Genomic DNA, 22,358 nt, shown 5'->3' with positions numbered 1-22,358 from the left:
ATCATTGCCTCCAGGGAGGTCCACCAACTCCCATGTTTTACTCTTCTCAATTGCACCAATTTCTTCATTCATTGCTTCAATCCATTTATCTTCATTTATAGCATCTTCAAAATGGATTGGGTCATCAATATGAAAATACAAAACGAATAATGAATTCAGACCGGTATTGTTACTTACCTCTCCTTGTTCATAAATCTCATTTAGATTTTTGAATCTTGGTCTTCTTGGTGTGCTTGGAGTTCCATCCGAACTTGAGGGTATTTCAGATCCTTGTGGTGTGCTTGGAGAAGCACTTCCTTGACTTCTTAAAGTTGTTCAAATTCTAGCTTGTGGTGTGGTTTGTTGTACTTGTTGTGGTGGAGGAGGAGCCACCAAGGAAGGATTATTTGCTGCTGTCCCTTTCTCTTCTTCTTCATGAGACACAATTGTCTTCACATTCACTGCTTTTTCTAAGCTTCCATCCCAAGCTTCATCTTCAATGAATTGCACATCTCTACCTACTATTAACTTCTAGGTGGATGGATTATAGAGTTTGTATGCTTTTGACTCATCACAATAGCCAATAAAGACACACTTCTCCCCCTTACTATCAAGCTTTTGCCTTAGCTGATCCGGTACATGTGCATATGCTACACAACCGAATACTCTCATGTGAGTGACAATTTGTTTTTGACCACTCCATGCCTCTTCTGGTATTCTATTCATGACAGCTTTAGTTGGGCATCTGTTCAAGATGTAAACTGCGCAAGTAACAACTTCTGCCCAATACTCATGCGGCAAGTGTTTTTCCTTCAGCATACTTCTGACCATGTCAAGAATGGTCCTATTCTTTCTTTCAACAACACCGTTTTGCTGAGGTGTATACCTTGTGGTGAACTGCTTTTGTATGACATTCTCTCTCCAAAAACGCAGAAAGTCTTGGGAGATGTACTCTCCTCCTCTATCTCTTCTGAGCACTTTGATATAATGTCCACACTGCTTTTCAATAAGAGTTTTGAAGTGGCGGAATTTCTCAAACACTTCACTCTTCTGTTTCAGCATGTACACCCATGTTTTCCTGGTGTAATCATCAATGAAGGTTAAAACATATTTATTTCCGACAAATGATGGTATTGGCATCGGTCTGTACACATCAGAGTGAACAATTTCGAAGGGTGCTTTTGCCCTTATACTCTTTCCTGCTGGAAAGCTTTCTTTGTGTTGCTTGCCCAAGATGCAGCCTTCACAAAGGCTGTCCGGTTTCTCAATCAACGACAATCCCTTTACCATTCCCTTTCTATGCAACACACTCAGGCCTCCGAAATTGAGATGTCCAAATCTCAAATGCCACAACCAATCCACATCTTTCACTTGTTCCTCAAAGACTTCTTGTGTTACAGCCGCAATAGTTCTTCCTTCCTTCAAATCTACCCTGAGTTTGAGAGGAAGCATTCTATTGCTAGTCATCTGCACCTATGCAATGATCTTCTTACTTGGAGGTATGTCACTGATTGTACACGTATCATCTTTGAAGAACACATTGTAACCTTTGTCTATCAGCTGTCCAATGCTCAAAAGATTACATTTCAGACCAGGTACATAGTATACCTCTGGCACAATCATATCTTCTCCTTTTTTTTCTCGAATACTGACTATGCCCTTACCCTTGATAGATATCTTATCATCAGTCCCTATTGTTACCTCAGATTTCACATTTTCATCGAGATTGGCAAACATTGCAATATTTCCAGTCATGTGATTACTACAACCTGAGTCTAAGAACCAAAAATATTCTTGTTTGTCTTGTGCTATGTTACATGCTAACAGCATGTTCTTTGGGTTCTTATCTTCTTCATTTGTAAAATTAGCATTCTGTCTATTATTCATGTCATTTTGTTTTTTCCTACATTCATTGGCGTAGTGCCCATATTTCTTACAATAATGACATTGGACTTGGGATTTGTCATACCTTTGTCCATGAAATTGCTGTTTGCTTGAACCTTCAGCTTGGTTTTGATTGCAGCTCCTTCTACTTGTGCTAGCAGGATAATTTCTACCTCTGTTTTGGCTTCTTCCAGGACCTCTGTTATTTTCTCTGCCTCGACCTCTTCTTTGGCCAAAATACATCTAAGTCTTGAATGCTTGCACAAATGAGGAATCTATTCCTCAACTTAGTCTGTGTTCATGAGACAAAAGTGAAGCACTCAGCTCATCTACCGTGAACTGTGAGAGATCTTTTGTTTCAACAGGGCAACACAAGTTTGGATTCAAACCGTTTGCAGCTCTCCACGCTGTTCAAACTAAATCAATGCTATTTATAACAATTTCCAATTGAATTCCAACGGAGATTTAAAACATAGCTCTGTGCCCTCTTACATTCAACTTACAAATTTGAATTGGTTTTCAATAGCCTTAAAAAAATTGATTTACAGATTTCAAAAATCTAAAATCAATAAAAATTTTCTCTTTTGAACAAAATTGTGACAAATTTCATACCAATTGTTGAGCATTTCAACAGAGTTGAGTTTTTCCAGAATCTGATAGAGCTGGAATCTCCTCCTCAAATCAACTGCAGCATTACCATAGCTCTGATACCACAATAATGGCAGAAGTGTCCTCAGACACGTAATTTTATTAATCAGAAAAAACAATTATATAATTGATTTGCAAGAGCTTACACCCGAACAACACAAACACTCTTGCAATGAGCTATTTATAAGCTCCATGTCCTAACTACCTCTAATTATGGATCACTTATTAAATAACAAGTGTCCATTTACAATAAATGCTATTCAAACCAACTAGCTAACTAATCTCCTATAATAGAGCCTAAGATACGACACATTTGGAGAGTCATATCTAGTTACAACAATATGCTAATTCTAAAAGTCTCCATTAAATAATTAAACATTCTAGAATAATAATTATTAATTTAATATCTTAAATTAATAATTATTTTATTCTAATTTTATAACCTATGATAAAAAAGTATTTTTGGATCATCTAACACGGGACTCAAGCGAATTTGGGACGAACTTTCTGCAAAATTAAAATATGTTACAATATACCAGAATAACGATCTAAAAACATTTTTTATTAACATAATCAAATGGTTGAATAGTACATACCAAAGCTACTCCCTAAAAATCTCGCGAGATTAAATTTGGTTGGTATTTTTTTGAAAAAAATAACGAGAATTCATACCTCAATTAAATATATACTGTGGATGAGAAATGTGAAAAAAAAATTCAGAAATAATAAGCATTTCTATTATTTCAAAGATAGGGATATATTTTGGATTTATACTTATATGTGAAATCTTGAGAATCTCTTGCAATTAGCAACAAAATATTTTCAAACTTTGCATATTCTTAGTAGTATAGATGACTTGTAAAATAATAATATAAAATGGTTAAAAATTAGTTGTGTTTTTTATTGGAATGGGAAGAAATAGTTATTTATTATATATTTGTTTTTTATTTAAAATATTTAAATAAATTCATCACTTTAATAAAGACATTTAAATTGTGTAAACTTTACCATTAAGATTTATAATTCTAATAAATTTCAATAAATTCTTAACATATATATAAGGTTACAGTGAAGCCAGACACTAATGAAGAAGAAGAAACATATTTAGATCAACATAAACATTGCTTGAAGAATAGGAGGAAATTTCCATGTCACTTGGGGTTGGGTTTCTACTATTTCTCTATCTACTTCATTTACAAAAGAAAATTAACCAGAATCAAACATGGAATTTAATGCGGATAGAAAAGTGTTTCTTCATCCTTTAATATCTTTAAAAAAAATAGATCTCTTATTATAAGAGCATTTATCAATAAGACATAGAGCTAAATTTGTTCTAGGACTCGAGGCTACCTGGCTCATTATAGACTATGCCTTAGGACTGGAGGCTACCTGGCTCATTATAGACTATGCCTATAGAATTACAGAGTCACATGTATAGGTATATACCAGTATTAATTAATAATTATAAGCCAATATTTTCAGATTAATTAAACATTAATCAAAATTAGCATGAAAAGATCAAGTAGGGCATTGCAATTATTTATTTACATGATTATATGATTTTCCTTTCATGTAGATTATTTTATAGGACACAAAAATTATATCAATCATTTGTCTGATTTTTCCTACTCACAAATTGTCAATATTCCATTCAGAATAATATTCAAATGTTAAAGATTAAATTTCAAGAAGTTTTCCCTTGCCATACAGATCTCATCTTGGTGGTCTACATGAATGAGGTGAAAATGGTTCTCTAGGTGGGAGGACATGAGTTACTAATGTATGTTTTTTTCTATTATGGTGGACTCATTGGATGTTCTTTACGAAACAAGTGAGGAAAATTTTCAACTGTGGGAGCAAAACTATTTTGGACAGGGTGAATGAATCGGTGTGTTAGAGGGATGGATTTGTTATTTTCCTTATGGATTCTTGAAATCTTTTCTTCAATAGTTTCTATCTTCTCATCAATATTTGTAACAATTTTCCCTACCACAGGAAAAATTGTTCCTCACCCTTCTGTTAGATCTTCTCTAAATCTTTCAGTAGTGTTGCATCTTTTCCTGCCATACTTTTAGTATCTCTAACTTCTTCTATGATTTCTGTGAACTTTAGATTTAAATTATTTGTTTGAAGAGACTACTGAATTTATAAACACTTGAAGGTTGTTTGTATGTTTATTTATGGCATAATTATTTGTACCATAAACATAATCTTACATGCCTCTTAGAGCAAGATTCATCTAATTTACTTGCTCTCAAACTGTTTAAATTCTTCAATTAGTATCAGGTCGATCACTTTCTTCTTTTAATTCCAGAGGAAGGGCTTTATAATAATTTTGTTATTCCTCTAGTACTATCCCTCTGAATGGGTAAAATGATGAGGTAGACTCAATTTTTTGGCCATCTAGGCTTTTCCAATTGTGCCTAGCAGTGTTGGCTTCTGCTTAAGACTTATTTCCCGTATCTAGCATTTTTATTGTCATCTCTTCTTGTTTGGCTTCCAAACGAAGAAATATATCCAATAATTTCTTTATGCATCAATATTTTCCATTCTAAGGCTAGCTTTCTGTTAGCTTCTTGTGCAATTATTTCATTAAACTAGACTCATTTAGTGTGAGTATATAAATCCTAGTTTATTATTTTGTTCATCCAATTTGGATTTACTTGCAGTTTCTTGGCTCCCTTCACGAGTGGGAAGAACTTATGCATCTCTGGGATTGAAGGTCTCCTTATATCTCCCGAGATTGGATTTCTGAATATATATTCAAGGATGACAAAGTCAGCTTGTTCTATGTAGCCAAGTCCATATCTTGGGGTTGTTGGGGACCTATAGTAACTGAATATTTCTTGTAGTATTGCATCGAAAGTTTCCAAAGATGTCATATGATGTATCATCAATACATTATCATCATGTGGAAAACGAATGGCTGCAGACTTAGGCTGTGGACAAGGATTAAGATAAGTAGATGCAGGTGGTGGAACGTTAGTTCGAATGGCTGCAGACTTAGGCTGTGGACAAGGATTAAGATAAGTAGATGCAGGTGGTGGAACGTTAGTTCTAGGATTGTGATTTTGATGCTCAAATTGGACTATTTATGGGGATTCACCATAATGGGCTGTCAGACTTTGTAAATAAATAAGTTGAGTACAGTTAGGAAATTTAATAGAATACATAATTGAGCCTAAATATTGGGCTAATTTCTGTAATGGAGTATGTGCACTTGGTGGTTGAGGTGTTTTAGATTAGAACAAAACGATTGTAGAAGAGCTTGACTCTTTAATATTTGCTGAGGTGATGGCTTTTTCATAGGCAATTTGGGTACATATATCACCCAATTTTCTGGAAATGAAAGGTTCTCCCATTTAACCCTCTGATGCTCCATTTTCTGATTCAGTGGAACAGTTAGGATTAAGATATTGGATTGTCATTCTTTACTTGAGGTATCTAGAATAACTAGATACATAGTATTGGTATGTAGAATACAACAATGGGTTCAGATAACAATTTTCGTTCTTCAATCTCTTAGATCACAACCAATGTTTTTGCTATGTAGAATAAGAATGTCCCCCAAGTGTTCATCAAATGCATATACATAAAAGTTTGTAAATCACTCAAACCTTACATGACCATTAAATAGTGGTGTAACAATTCCACCTATGAGAGAATCAAAGAACTTTTTATGAGTGAGATCTCTAATTGTACAAAGCATGTAAGCATCTATTCCTCTATGAACAAGGGTTGAGATTCCTACTCTGATGCATCCAAGATGTAGATATTTGGTTTTGTGTTTCTTTGCCTCAACCTATATCTGGTTTGGATCTAAAAGAGGAATAGCCTAGGTTGTGTCACAATGTTGTTGTACTTGTGAAACAAATTATTTTATGATAATACAACTAATACCATGAAGAAGAAACATATTTATATCAACATAAACATTGCTTGCAGATATAGGAGGAAGTTTCCATGCCACTTGGGGTTGGGTTTCTACTATTTCTCCATCAACTTCATTTACAAAAGAAAATTGACAAGACTCAAACATGGAATTTAATGCAAATGGAGAAGTTTCTACATCCCTTTTAATATCTTTAAAAAAATTAGATCTCTGACTAGGATCCATTACAAATACAAATATTGACAATAAGAGCGTTTATCAGTCAGACATAGAGAGGCTACCTGGCTTATTATAGACTCTGCCTATTATAATGAGACTTAACATGCAATCTTAAAGAAATATATGTACCCAGAAATAATAATGAGCAATGGCTCTCATACCAGTTTTCTTCAGAGACTCCCTCAAAGAGGAAATGAGCTTGAACTTTAACAATCTTTTCCACTTATATGAACTCCTGAAAATATTTACACGAACCTTCATGCAAGCCCAACACCTTTGCAACTTCCCCTCTCTCGGCCTCTTGCCAATACGGGACTCAAGCGAATTTGGGACGAACTTTCTGCAAAATTAAAATATGTTACAATATACCAGAATAACCATCTAAAAACATGTTTTATTAACATAATCAAATGGTTGAATAGTACATACCAAAGCTACTCCCTAAAAATCTCGCGAGATTAAATTTGTTTGGTATTTTTTGAAAAAAAATAACGAGAATTCATACCTCAATTAAATATATACTGTGGATGAGAAATGTGAAAAAAAATTCAGAAATAATAAGCATTTCTATTATTTCAAAGATAGGGATATATTTTGGATTTATACTTATATGTGAAATCTTGAGAATCTCTTGCAATTAGCAACAAAATATTTTCAAACTTTGCATATTCTTAGTAGTATAGATGACTTATAAAATAATAATATAAAATGGTTAAAAATTAGTTGTGTTTTTTATTGGAATGGGAAGAAATAATTATTTATTATATATTTGTTTTTTATTTAAAATATTTAAATAAATTCATCACTTTAATAAAGACATTTAAATTGTGTAAACTTTACCATTAAGATTTATAATTCTAATAAATTTCAATAAATTTTTAATATATATATATATATATATAAAAGGTTACAGCGAAGCCAGACACTAATGAAGAAGAAGAAACATATTTAGATCAACATAAACCTTGCTTGAAGAATAGGAGGAAATTTCCATGCCACTTGGGGTTGGGTTTCTACTATTTCTCTATCTACTTCATTTACAAAAGAAAATTAACCAGAATCAAACATGGAATTTAATGCGGATAGAAACGTTTCTTCATCCCTTTTAATATCTTTAAAAAAATAGATCTCTGATTATAAGAGCGTTTATCAATAAGACATAGAGCTAAATTTATTCTAGGACTGGAGGCTACCTGGCTCATTATAGACTATGCCTATTATAATGGGACTAAACATGCAATCTTAAAGAAAGATATGTACGCAGAAATAGTAATGAGCACTGACTCTGATACCAATTTTCTTCAAAATCTCCCTCAGATAGGAAATGAGCTTGAACTTTAACAATCTTTTGCACTTATATGAACTCCTGAAAATATTTACACGAACCTCCATGCAAGCCCAACACCTTTGCAACTTCCCCTCTCTCGGCCTCTTGCCTATACGGGACTCAAGCGAATTCGGGACAAACTTTCTGCAAAATTAAAGTAAGTCACGATATACCAGAGTAACCATCTAATAAATGTTTTATTAACAGAGTCAAATGGTTGAATAGTAGATACCAAAGCGACTCCCTAAAAATCTTGCGAGATTAAATTTGGTTGATATTTTTTGAAAAAATTATGGGAATTCATACCTCAATTAAATTTATAATGTGATGAGAAATGTGCACAAAAAATTATACTTATATGTGAAATCTTGAGAATCTCTTGCAATTAGCAACAAAATTTTTCAAAATTTGCATATTCTTGGTAGTATAGATGATTTATAAAATAATAATATAAAATGGCTAAAAATTAGTTGTGTTTTTTTATTGGAATGGAAGAAATAAGTATTTATTATATATTTGTTTTTTATTTAAAATATGTTTTTAAATATTTAAAGAAATTCATCACTTTAATTAAGACACTTAAATTGTGTAAACTTTATCATGAAGACCAATAATTTCAATAAATTTTAACAAATCCTTAATATATATATATAAAAGGTTACTGCCAAGCCAGATGGCAACAACTAAGTTTACTAAGACATACATATTTTACTCCTATGGTTTTGAATTTGTGAATTATTCAAAAACAACACATATTCTTAACCATTAAACCCATCTAATTAAATAAAACTTCCCCTCTCCGTCGTGCGGAGGACTTGGTTGGACTAACACCAACTACACATTTATTACTACGCAGAGCTCTTTGCTTCCACGTTTGCCCATAAAATCCAGGTGTATAATTTTGCTGACGTGGTGTATTTACTTCTGACCGTGGGCTAGAAGAACTGTATGTGGGCAATCCTTGCGTACTAAGTAATTTATGTCGGCCAAAGTAATATGCGTGGACAGGACGTGGTCCCTCGCAAAAAACAGGTCGAGAAATAAAATAAAAATTCGAAGGACGACCCCGCAGTGAGATTGTTTATGGATTGTTCATTAATTTTTGCATTGAGCTACACAGTGGTTAAATTTGGACACCCGGTCGGACAGGGCAGATTGCAGCAAGAGCAATAGTCGTAACAGGACGTGGCAGATGAAGAGCGTCAGAAGATCAGCTGCAAGGCATTCACTATATGGTGGCGTAAGTAAGCGTCACTAGCGAAGCTGGGTTTCCGAAATTAGGGTACCCGGAAAGCGGGCAAGGATCTGGCCCCGCTCTTATTCTTTCCCAAAAATGGCAGCTTGTGCACATGATGCCGCAGCATTTGTTTTGAGGGGCCACTCTGCTATTCTCAATTTCCCCATCTTGCTTCAGTACTTTCCTTGCCCTCCCACGACTTCCTCCATTAAGACTGCTGCTGCAGCAGCAAAAATTAGTTTAAAATTGAGAAACTTTTCATTTCAGTAGAGTAGAAACGAAGGTGTCCGACATAACGCTACAGATGAATCTTCATCCATAGCTGCGAACTTTAACCCAACAGCCGAATTGATGTCGAAGCAGTACGGGTGCCCCGCTGTTGGAAGGTTCCACCCATCTGCTTCCTTGCAAATGACTGAGAATAATGAAGATCGACTTATTATCAACTCTGCCAGTTCGCCAAAGAATATAGAATTTGATCTCCCGACCACGCCAACCCCACGGGTGGAGGAACAGATATTGATTTCCAAGGAGCGAGAAGAACAGATATTGATTTCCAAGGAGCGAGAAGAACTATTACTTTCAGATTTCTGCGTGTAATATCATTTTCTATAGGTGAACATTAAAGGTTCAGCATAGTCTTGTTGCTCTCATAACGGCTGTTAGCTCCCCTAACGGCCGCCAATGATTTGGAAACCCTCTGCCGCCCATTCCAAGAATTAAGGAAATCATCTCTTGTTAAATTAATTTCTTGTTGTGAGCTTATGGAGTAATTTATTACTTTCTCCGCATTTCTCTAGCACCCTCTTTCTCTACCACCCTCTGTAGAACATTTAACACATAGTCAGCAAAAGTTTGACTATAAATACTTGTGTTTTGTCCCAAGCTCACCACTAAATCCCCTTCAACCTTACACCATTAAATCAGAGTGAACAAAGTTTGGAAATGCCACAAGGATGAGAGATTTTGAGTGAATTTTGTAAATTTAAAGGATTCGTCTCTGTCTTTCCCTGGACATATTAGTTTTGGGTCTTGCCTTATGTTTTAGATCTCCACTATTGCAGATCCTAGGTGTCGTAGTGTATTTTTATACATTTTGTACATAAACATTGTACAAGGGCGGCATTTACGTTTTCGTTATTACGTGTTTAGATCCTTCGTGGTGTTGCAGACCCTGCCCGCCGTATTTGGTTACCTTGTCCGCCATATTTGGTTTGTGTTCATTTATTTGGTAATAATGGTGGGATTGATAGAAATTGTGTTTGTGTTGGTTTGATTGGTGATATCCTTAAATTCTAGATAATTTTTTGGAATGTTTTGGTGTCATTTTACTTCTATTTTTAGGGCTCGTTGAGGTTTTTGAGTTTGTTTGGTTTTTGTTTGTTTTCAAAAGACAAGAATTTTGAGAGTTTTCAGGGTATCGTCACTCGGAAGAGTTTCCAATGGAAAACAAAAGGTGAAGTAGACTGCCTTAACCGTAGCAGAAATTCTGGTATCGGAGTGTGAGTAGCATCAATCGCCGGAGCATGGGGTATTAAAGTTTTTCGATTCTTTTAAGTGTTTATTTCGCATTATAGAATTGTTATTCAGTTAATCAAAGCCAATTTTTATCTCTGCCTTAATGTTTATAGACATGGTTTGTTTGGCTCATGTCATATTTAGAGGATTTTCTGAATTAAGACATTTATATGGAAATATGTTTAATTTTGCTCAATTTTTATGCTTATAATATTTATTTGGTTTAATTATATGCAATTTGAATAATTGTTGTGCAAATTTATGAACTATGCTCATATTTAATTTGCATAAATTGATTATTTCTGCTCTATTTAATATATGCTATTTTAGATGAGTATATGAGACCCATCATTGAATGTTATGCATGAATATTATAATTTCAGTTATGCAATTTATAATTATTCTCATATCAAGTTAATTTTTATGCATAAAAGAAATAATGTCTAGTTATCCATATAATTTTTAATTGATTAAGGAACAGCCACAACATCTGTAATTAAATAATATTATATATTATGATTGATTAGGATCACATAAAGAATATTTAGACATTAATTGTAATTAATTATACTAAATTTAATAAATTTTATACCACAAGAATTTTTATTATATTTATATAATTAATTAGGATAAACTATTAAATTATTCATAACTTACTTACAGGAATTATGAATTAATAGTTTTATCATAAAGTTCAAATCTAAGATAGAATTTATATCAAAATATAATCATAATATACCCTTTATAATTATGAATTAAGTGAATAATTTGATAAATTCTATCATAAAGAATAATTGAATCTGCTTGAATTGAAAAGTTAGTCCACAGACAATTTTTATGTCGTTAAATTCAATTTTTAAGCATGGTTTACATTGGTAAAGCATGAAATTTTATTTTTAGGCCTCAATTTTAACATAAGCATGTGATCTTTAATTTTATGCAGTTGTACAACCTGCAAATTTCTCTGATATTCGTTTTGGTATCCCTAAACTTAAGGGAGATAACTATAAGGTGTGAAATGAGAGAGTTCTCCCTCATTTGAGGTGGATGGACATAGACTATGCTATTAGGAAAGATGAACCATTAGCACTCGTTAATACCAGCACTGCAGTGGACATCACAGTTTATGAACGATGGGAGCGATCTAATCACCTAAGCATGATGTTCATTAAGACTAAAATTTTAGTTGGTATTCGTGGTTCCATTAAGCAGCATGAAAATGTTCAATACTTGCTAAAGGCCATTGATGATCAATTCGTCACTTCAGACAAGGCACTAGCAAGCACCCTAATCATGAAGTTCGTATCCCTAAGGCTCACCAGTGTGAAAGGTGTACGCGAGCACATCATGCAAATGAGGGATACTATGGCTCAATTGAAGAAACTCGAGGTTGAAATTTCTGAGTCTTTCCTGGTGCACTACATCTTGAACACTCTTCCGCACCGATACGGACCCTTCAAAATCTCACACAACACACATAAGGATAAATGGTCATTTAATGAACTCATGACCATGTGTGTTCAAGGGGAAGGGAGATTGGTGATGGAACTAGGAGAAAGTGCAATGCTAGCAATGCAAGGAAATGGAAAATCTCAAGCCAATCATAAAGGGAAAGGTAAAGTACCTCCCCAAGCCGATATCAAGAAGGATTCCAAGTGTTTTTTTTGTAAAAAGAAGGGACACATGAAGAAGGAATGCGCCAAATTTCAAAAATGGCTTGCAGACAAAGGTAATCCAATCTCATTTGTTTTTTATGAATCTAATATGGTTAATGTCAATATTAACACCTAGTGGACTGATTCTAGATCAACAATTCACATTTCGAATTCCTTGCAGGGTTTGCAAAACCTACAGAAGCCAGTGGAAAGTGAGCAAAACATCTTATCAGAAAAAAAGATGGGATCGCATGTGGAAGCTATAGGAACATGCTATTTAATTTCAAGTAGTGGCATTGTTTTAAAATTAGAAAAGACATTTTATGTTCCAAGCTTTTCTAGAAACTTGACTTTAGTTTCAAGGCTTGTACCTTTTGGATATTCCTTTAACTTTTCATAAAAATCCTTTAGTTTATTTTATAAATATGATTGTGTCGAGAATGGTATTTTGTCTAATGGTCTTTACTGCATTAATTTACAAAACAATGTCACTTTTGATTAAATGCATGTTCACACTGGCACTAAAAGATGTGTTATTAATGAGGATTCCTCTAAATTATGGCACTGGAGATTAGGTCATATCTCCATAGAAAATATTAAAATATTGGTAAATGAAGGGGTACTTAATACTCTGGATTTTACTGATTTTGAGACTTGTGTGGACTACATAAAGGGAAAGCAGACCAACAAGTCAAAGAAAGGTGCCAATAGGAGTTTGGACATATTAGAGATCATACATACTAATATATGTGGTCCAGACATGGACAAACATGGTTAGAGACAATTCATCTCTTTTGATGATTACTCACGATATATGTATATCTACATGTTTCATAAAAAGAATGAAGCATTAGATGCCTTTAAGTTCTTTAGGGCTGAAGTAGAGAAACAATGCGGCAAGAAAATTAAGATCGTGAGATCATATAGAGGTGGAGAATATTATGGTAGATACACAGATGATGGGCAATCACCTTGGCTATTCGCAAAATTTCTTTAAGAGCATGGGATTGTTTCCCAATACAATATGCCTGGTTCATCTGACCAGAATGGTGTAGCAGAAAGAAGAAACCGAACATTATTGAACATGGTGCGGAGTATGCTTAGCAGCTCCAATCTTCCTAAATACTTGTGGACTGAAGCACTTAAGATGGCAGTGTATATATTAAACCGAGTTCCAACCAAGGTTGTTCCTAAAATGACATTTGAATTAGGGGAAGGTTGGAAACCGAATTTGTGACATATGCACGTTTGGGGATGCTCGTTTCAAGTAAAAATTTATAATCCACAAGAGAAGAAGCTGGACCCAAGGACCATTAGTGGGCATTTCACTGGATATGCTGAAAGGTCTAAAGGTTATATATTTTATTGTCCATTTCACAGAACTAGGATTGTGGAATCAAGAAATGCAAAGTTTCTTGAAAATGACTTGATCAATGGGAGCGATCAAACCAGGAACATAGTTTTTGAGAAGGATCATTCAGAATCTCAACCTTCCACCTCAAGTGATAGATTGGTTATTGTTCACAGCACCCTTCAAGTACAAACTAGTGTTGAACAACCAATTGTTGAAGTTCCACGAGCTGTTGATGAAATTCCAGTAGATCAGGTAGTTCAAGAGTTGCTAAGAACTTTCGAAAAATGAGTTGAACCACATACTTCTGAGGAAGATGATGGTACAACATTAAGAAGATCTATAAGAACAAAGATATCAGCAATTCCTGATGATTATGTTGTGTATCTGCAAGAATCTGACTACAAAATTGGAGCTGAAAATGATCCCGACTCATTTTCACAAGCCATGAGTTGCAAAGAATCAAAATTATGGTACGATGCCATGAAGGAAGAGATTAATTCTATAAAGAGTAACGAAGTCTGGGATCTTGTTGAGTTGCTTAATGGTGTTAAATTCATTGGATGTAAATGGGTCTTTAAGACAAAGAAAGACTCATTGGGCAACATTGAGAGATACAAGGCAAGACTCGTTGCTAAGGGATTCACTCAGAAAGAAGGAATTGATTACACAGAGACTTTTTCTCCTGTATCTAAGAAAGATTCCTTACGCGTTATTATGGCATTAGTAGCCCATTTCGACTTGGAGTTGCAAAAAATGGATGTAAAAACGACATTTCTCAACGGAGATCTAGAGGACGAAGTTTACATGAAACAACCCGAAGGATTCCCCTCTAGTGATGGTGATCAGTTGGTTTGCAAGCTCAATAAATCATTATACGATTTAAAACAAGCATCCCGCCAATGGGATTTGAAATTCCATAATATAATTTATTCTTTCAGTTTTGTAGAAAACATTATGTATCAATGTATATACCTGAAAGTCAGTGGAAATAAAATTTGTTTTCTTGTTTTATATGTGGATGACATTTTGCTACCAACCAATGATAAGGGTTTGCTATATGAGGTGAAACAATTCCTCTCTAAAAATTTCGATATGAAGGATATGGGTGAGGCATCTTGGGTCTGTCTCAGGTAACCTATATTAATAAAATTTTAGAGAGATTTCGGATGAAGAATTGTTCACCAAGTGTAGCTCCCATTGTGAAGGGTGATAGGTTCAATTTGAACCAATTCTCGAAGAATGACTTTGAAAGGGAACAAATGAAGAACATTCCATATGCTTCTGCTGTCGAAAGCCTAATGTATGCTCAGGTCTGCACAAGACCTGACATTGCATTTATTGTGGGAATGTTGGGACAATATTAGAGTGATCTAGGTTTAGACCACTAGAGAGCTACAAAGAAAGTAATGAGGTATCTTCAAGGAACCAAAAACTACATGCTTATAGCAGACCTTGATTGCCACGTCCACTATGCAAGCCGAGTTCGTCTCATGTTTTGAGGCTACTTTACATGGTGTATGGCTTAAGAGTTTCATTTTTGGGCTTAGAATTATGGATTCTATCTCTAAGCCATTTAGAATGTATTGCGACAATTTAGATACTATGTTTAAGGGCTAGAATCAACAAAAGTGGGAGTTGAAATGAACACATCGACATTAAGTATTTAGCTATAAGGGAACATGTTAAAGAAAAGAAAGTGGTCATTCAGCACGTCAGCACTGAGTTGATGACTGTTGATCCTTTGACTAAGGGGATGTCACTGTTGAACTTCAAGGATCATGTAATGAATATGGGACTTGGTTCCATTATGTATTTTCTCATTGTATGGACAATGTTATTTTAATGAAATTCTTAATTATTGTGATGTTTTTCTCATACTTATGTGCACCTTAATTTGATTTGAGAGAATTCATCTCTGTAGGACCAAGAATAAATGTAAGGTTTATTCATTAAGAAATTGTTGCCACATAAATTATAATAAGAATAAATACATAGTAATGCATGGAAGATAATACTTGTCATTAGAGGACTTATCGCCATGATTCATGTATCTATTACTTAATACAGATTATCAATGGGTTTTAAGATGAGACATTAAGATTGGAAGTATGGACCAAGTGGGAGAATGTTGCTCCTATAACGGCTGTTAGCTCCCATAACAGCTGTCGATGATTTGGAAACCATCTGCCGCCCTTTCCAAAAATGACGGAAACCTTCTGCTGTTAAATTAATTTCTTGTTGTGAGTTTCTGGAGTGGTCCGTTACTCCTTCTGTAGTTCACTACCATGTTCTGTGGAACACTTGACACATAGCTAGCAAAAGCTTGATGGAAGCTTGGCTATAAATACTTCTGTTTGGTCCCCAAGCTCACCACTCAATCCCTTTCATCCTTACACCATCAAATCAGAGTGAGCAGAGCTTGGAAGTGCCACACGGATGAGAGCTTGTGGGTGAATTTTGTAAATTTAAGGGATTCGTCTTTGTCTTTCCCTGGACATATTAGTTTTGGGTCTTGCCTTAGGTCTTAGATCTCTAGTATTGAAGAATATGGGTGTCGTAGTGTATTTCTATACACAATGTACATAAACATTGTATAAGGGCGGCCATTTAAAGGGTTTTTCTATTCCATGTTTAGATCCTTCCCGGTGTTGCAGACCCTCCCACCATATTTGGTTACCCTGTCCACCGTATTAGGCTTGTGTTTATTTATTTGGTGATAATGGTGGGATCGATAGAAATTGTGTTTGTGTTGGTTCGATTGGTAATATTCGTAAATTCTAGAGAATTTTTTGGAATGTTCTAGTGCTCATTTTACTTCTATTTTTAGGGCTCGTTGAGGTTTCTGAGTTTGTTTTCAAAAGACAATAATTTTGAGAGTTTTCAGGGTATCATCTTCTCGGAAGAGTTTCCAATGGAAAACAAAAAGGGAAGTGGACTGCCTCAAGCATAGCAGAAAGTCTAGTATCGGAGTGTGAGTAGCATCAATGGCCGGAGGTATTTATTGGGTATTAAAATTTTTCGATTCTTTTAAGTGTTTATTCCGCATTATAGAATCGTTATTCAGCTAACAAGTCTTCCACCCATTGTGCGGGAGGAATGGTATTTTATGTTGATGGCAGGTTACTGGGATATCTAGAAAAAGAAAAAGATTAGACAATTAGGAATGGTGTTAAAAGTTATTGTAATTACTCCGCATGAGGAGTTAGTTAAAATGAGAGACTTCGTTAATTAAGTGTTGAGTCAAGTTGAGTGATGAATAAGTGTTTAGTGTAGTTTATATTTAAAATGTGAATTAATTTAATTAAGTGTGCATGTTAAGATATTTTAGGCCAGTCACTAATCTAAAATGTTTAAATATCTTTCCTCAGATTGATTGTAAGAATCAAGTTTTGTGTGATCAACTAGTGTGTTTAATATGTAAATTCATGTTTTATCTCCTCTGATTTTCCAGCAAATTGATATCAAAATGATATCTGAAGAGTTAAATTGGAAAATTAGAAGATAGTTGGGAAAGAGAATCGGTGTAGCGACAGTCTGTAGAGTCGAACTGTGTGAAGAGAGTCAAAAGTTTGTAGGTGTTATAGCCACCATGGTAAGAAACAAATACAGTTGCATTCTGTGAGTCGCCTCACAAAGCCACAACAGAACTGAAAAGGGAGAGAGCCTGGAGCTATAGCTTGCAGAGTCAAAGTCTGTGAGATGAGAAGTCACGGAAAAAAAATCGTGCCCCGGCGGCTGATAGAACTGTCACCAAGTCGTTTAAAAATCAGTAAGGCCTCCATAGTTGGGATGCGCCTCCAAAAAAAGTCAACACAGTAAAATATGCCCTCTCCTTTCGAAAAGTAAAGAGTTCTCTTTTTTAATTTGGGTGATGCTATATTTGAAAAAGATTTGTACAAAGAGGTTATAAAGATTTATAAGAGTTATTTATTTTTAAAGGATTTTTTAAAACCGAAGTGCATGGTATAATAAGAATTCTAAGGAGGCATATCAAAGGATTTTGAAAAAAAAAAAAAAAGTACATGGTATGATAAGAATTTTATGGTTAATAAGAATTTAAGGAGGCATATTAAAAGATTAAAAAAAAAAAACCAAAAGTGCATGGTATAATAAGAGGTTTATGGTTAAAGAGTATTGTGATGGAATTTTGTGGAGATATATATTTTTTGGGAAATTTTAATCAATAAGAAAGTTTAGTTATTTTGCAAGTTTGTGAGTTTACAAAATTATTTGGTTTTTTGTCAAGCATGACAGTGTGTTTGGTGAAGATTGTGTCTTACCCACGCATATTGAAAGTTATATTTATTTTTGGGGACAATATGGAAGACAACCTCATGCAATTAGAAAAGTAGCTATAAGAAAAGGAATGACAACAGTCATGGGTCACAAAGCGCTACTGAAGAAGACTAGGAAAATGAATTGAAAAGAAGAAGTAGATATTGTTGCCATGGTTAGAGAGGTTTAGGCCGTAGCTGAGGAATTGAGAAGTCTAGCAGAAGACAAAGAAGAAATCAAGGGTGATTGGTGTAGTTTTGATCTGCTACCACCTCCTATGTTTACAGGTAAATATTTTGATCATTGGGTTATCAAGATGTTAACTTTTCTTCGAGCTAAAGAGTTAATTCAGTATGAGTCTAATAACCCATATGATGAAGTATGCGATGCTTTAGCATTGAATTTTATAAAACAGGCATTGGATGAGAAGTGTTTGTGTAAGGTAGAAAAAAGTACAACTTCCAAGGAAGAATGGAAGATTCAGAGTTTGACACAAAGGGGAGTGCCATGCAACAACAGGTTATGTCATAAGCAAAGAATTCAACCGCAGATATCAGAGTATATGAGCAAGACTATGAGAGGAAAACAGAGCTTGGAGAACCCACTCAAAAGTGGATGATTGTTGTCAAGACCATAAAATTGAAACCCATTATGCAAGCATGCATATGGATGAAGAAGATGCAACAAAGATTGCACAGAGAGAATTTGAACCCTCTGTGTGTGGAATAGAGCAAAAGCAGATAAATGCTCAAGGATTCATTGTCATGTGGATGATACAGATGATGGTGAATCCCATTGTGATGAGACACATGTGGATGATGACTGCAAAGTTATATGTGAATTGGTGAATCCAGTCGCAGTTCATGGATTTGGTGAAGTTGAAATTGTCAATAAAATTGACAATGAGCACATGCATGCTTAGATATCCCACCAAAATGTGGATGAATATTATGTTGATGATATGTATGGTTTCTTTTTTGAAACGGGGGTTGATTGTGGCAATATGGTAAAAGTAATGTTTGATGAAGCACTGAAAATTGAAACTATCACTGTAGCAACAAGATATGAAGCGGTTGGAATTGCTCATAAAATAATATGTGATCTAGTAGCAGTTGATGATCTAGAAGAGGATAAAGTGATTGAAGAGTTTTTTATGAGAATATCCACTAATAGCTCAACAGTTGAAGACAACCTCCTGCAGCTGAAAAGAAGGTAGATGTAGAGTAGGAAGTTGTCATTGAAGAGCATAATAAAGATGATTTTAACATTATTTTTGAATATATAGGTGTTTAGAATAGCATCGCCAAAGAAGTTGAAGCAAGGTTGTTAATAAATTTGATGCAGATTTGAAGTTCATTGAAGAATGAAATCAAAAATCAATAGAACAAATTGATGCGAGCCCTAAAGTAGCAGCTGGAATAAAAGAATTGAATGAAGTGGTGAATATTGATCTTGAGTGTGCAGATTATAGGGAAAAAGTAGTAGTACTTGATGATGAAAGTGAAAAGAATGATATGAAAGACAAAGATGAATGTATTGAAACCATTTTTCAGAAATGGAGTCAAGAAGAGACATGATTCCTCTATCAAGGAATATGAAAAAAAGAAAGCAAGAAATATGAAGCGCAAGAAGCAGAGAAATAAGATAGTTTGAAGATGCAATGTTGTGGCAACAGTCCATGGTTGGATGAACATTTGAAGGGGAAGACTTAGTAGACAAGATCAAATTGAGTTTCAGCACAAATTCAAAAAAAACCAAAGAAAAATTGCAGCAATAGCAAGTAAAGGAATTTATAGCCTACAACAAGAAAGCACAACTGAGAATAAAGAAATTTCAAGGATATAAAATCTGAAATAAGAGAAAAAAAATGAAAATTTGTGAAAGTCTTGAGCCATTATAATCCTAGCTAAGACATAGACGAGCAGGCATGTTTGAGTGATAATTAAGTCAATTTTTATTGAAAACCTAGCAGGCATAGTTGAGCCATGTTTGAGTTATGTTAAGTCATATGGTCATAATTAAGGGGGAGTGTTAGAAATTGTAATTACTCCTGCATGAGGAGTTGGATAAAATGAAAGAGTGAGTTAACTAAGTGTTGAGTCAAGTTGAGTGATAGATGAAGGGTTAAGTGCAGTCCATATTAGAGTGTGAGTTAACTTAATTAAGTGTGTGTGCATGTTAAGATATTTTAGGCAAGCCACTAGTCAAAAATGTTTAAATACCTTTCATAGGGTTCATTGTAAGAATCAAGTGCCGCAACTCGTGTTTTTTATGTGTGAATTATGTTTTGTCTCCTCTACCTTTCCAACAAATGGATCCTAATTCTGATGTGTTTTATGTGTGAATTTATGTTTTGTCTCCTCCGCCTTTCCAACAAATGGATCCTAATTCTGATTTTGATTTATAGAAATATTCCAAAAAATTTGTAATGGACATAAATTCTTCTGTCTAGGTGAAGTGTATGTTTGGTAGAGGTAGTAATTTTGAATGATTCCTATAGTGTATGTTTGATAGAGGTAGTAGTGTTGAATGATTCCTATGGATTTCTATGTAGAGAGAATATTTGGAAGATGGGTCAAATAATTGACACTCATCTTTAAATATTCTCAAAATCTGCAATTTAAGATTTTCAAACCTTGGATCCTAATTCTGTTTTTGAGTTATAGAAATATTCCAAAAATCTGTAATGGACATAAATTCTTTTGTCTAGTTGAAGTGTCTGTTTGGTAGAGATAGTAGTGTTGAATGATTCCTATGGATTTCTATGTCCAGAAAATATTTGGAAAATGGGTCTAATCAATGACACTCATCTTTAAATATTCTCAAAATCTGGAATTTAAGATTTTCAAACCTTCTAATCTTCTCTAGACAAAAAAAAATAGTACTATTAAATTATAAGGTTTCTCAAAATAACGGAAATATTTTTATGGATTTCTATTTGTAACCTAATCCATTGCAAATGTAAGATGTGTTAACATTATCATATTATGTAATAAAATCGAGTTTACTCTTGAATTTCCTGGTGTTCTTTTCTTCAAGACCTATATAACAATGGTCAGGGAAAGCTCTGCATCGAAACATTGCCCAATGTGTTTCAGGAACTTCATAGCTGATTACATCCTTGAAACCTAATTTTAGCACACCATACAGGTATATTTCTTCTACTCAGTCCACTAGGAGAAGAAATTTGAAAGAACTGAAGGCGTAGGAGGTTGGAGTTCAAAGCAGGTATTTTCTCTGATGAAGCTTTACTTTTTCATTACCTTCTGAACCTCAAGTAATTTATGGAACGTTGCATCAGACACTTCGACAATGAAGTAAAAGATCGTTTTCCTGTTTAGAAAAAAGCTGCAGTTCACAAAGGCTTTTCTTTAGAAGAAGTAGTTTAAAATCATTCCGAATAAAGGAGAAATCTGGTTTGGTTTGGAATATATTTCGGCTACACACCGTTGTCAAATTTTCATGTGCGCTCAAACTATCAGCATATGCATTATAGCCCAAATCCATATAATATATTGTTTGATATGTGTTTTTTAATTCTGATATCTGAATGGCATGCATCCTAAAAGTCTTGTTTGTGTTGCAATGTAAAATAACGTCGACTTATCCCTAAAACCTCCATGAACCCTAGAAGTTCAACACTTGGTCTCGAAATTAGTTTAACATGTTTATTGCATTGCATCCCGAAACTCTTATTTGCGCTGAAATGTGAAATAACGCGGAGGTGTCCCAGGAAAACATGAAATCTGGCCGAAGTTCAGAGTATAGTCTCTGAATTACTTTAACAAAGCTATTTAGAAAGTTGGGTTAAAGTTAGAGTGGAGTGAGGTGGGCAAAGAAAAATGAACACTAATGAGGTAGAAGTTTAAGCTCGGACACTTGAATAAGGTAGATCAAACTCTTGACGTTGACCGTTTGTGGTATTATAAAAGTTTGATACGTTATATAGAAGTGTAGGCCAAGAGGATGTATAATTTCATAGGGTTTTCCCTTTTTCAAATATAATTATTTCTAATACAATAATTATTTATTTTTAGTTTTTTTTTTGGTTTTAAAAGAATTTTCAAATTTCTATGTTTTATTATTTTTTATTTGGATAAAAAATTAAGTCATATTTTATTTTATTTTGGTGAAAAAATTATGATGTTTAATTAATTTTAAAATATTTTATAAAAATTATTAAATTTTTGGAAAAAAATAAATATTAAATTAAATATTTTAATTTAAAATCTAAAATTTTTTAAAATGTGATTTTTTTTTTAAAGGTTTATGAATAATTTTGTGTGATTTTAAAATGAATAGTAAGATATACAAATTATATTAAAACATTAAAAATCTAAAAACAAGTTTTTTTTATTAAAACATTAAAA

The sequence above is a fragment of the Pinus tabuliformis genome, chromosome 2_1 (assembly GCF_031772625.1).
Source record: "Pinus tabuliformis cultivar Carrire ecotype Pingquan chromosome 2_1, CPIR1, whole genome shotgun sequence".
Classification (NCBI taxonomy): domain Eukaryota; kingdom Viridiplantae; phylum Streptophyta; class Pinopsida; order Pinales; family Pinaceae; genus Pinus; species Pinus tabuliformis.
Note: the sequence above shows the minus strand (reverse complement) of the source record.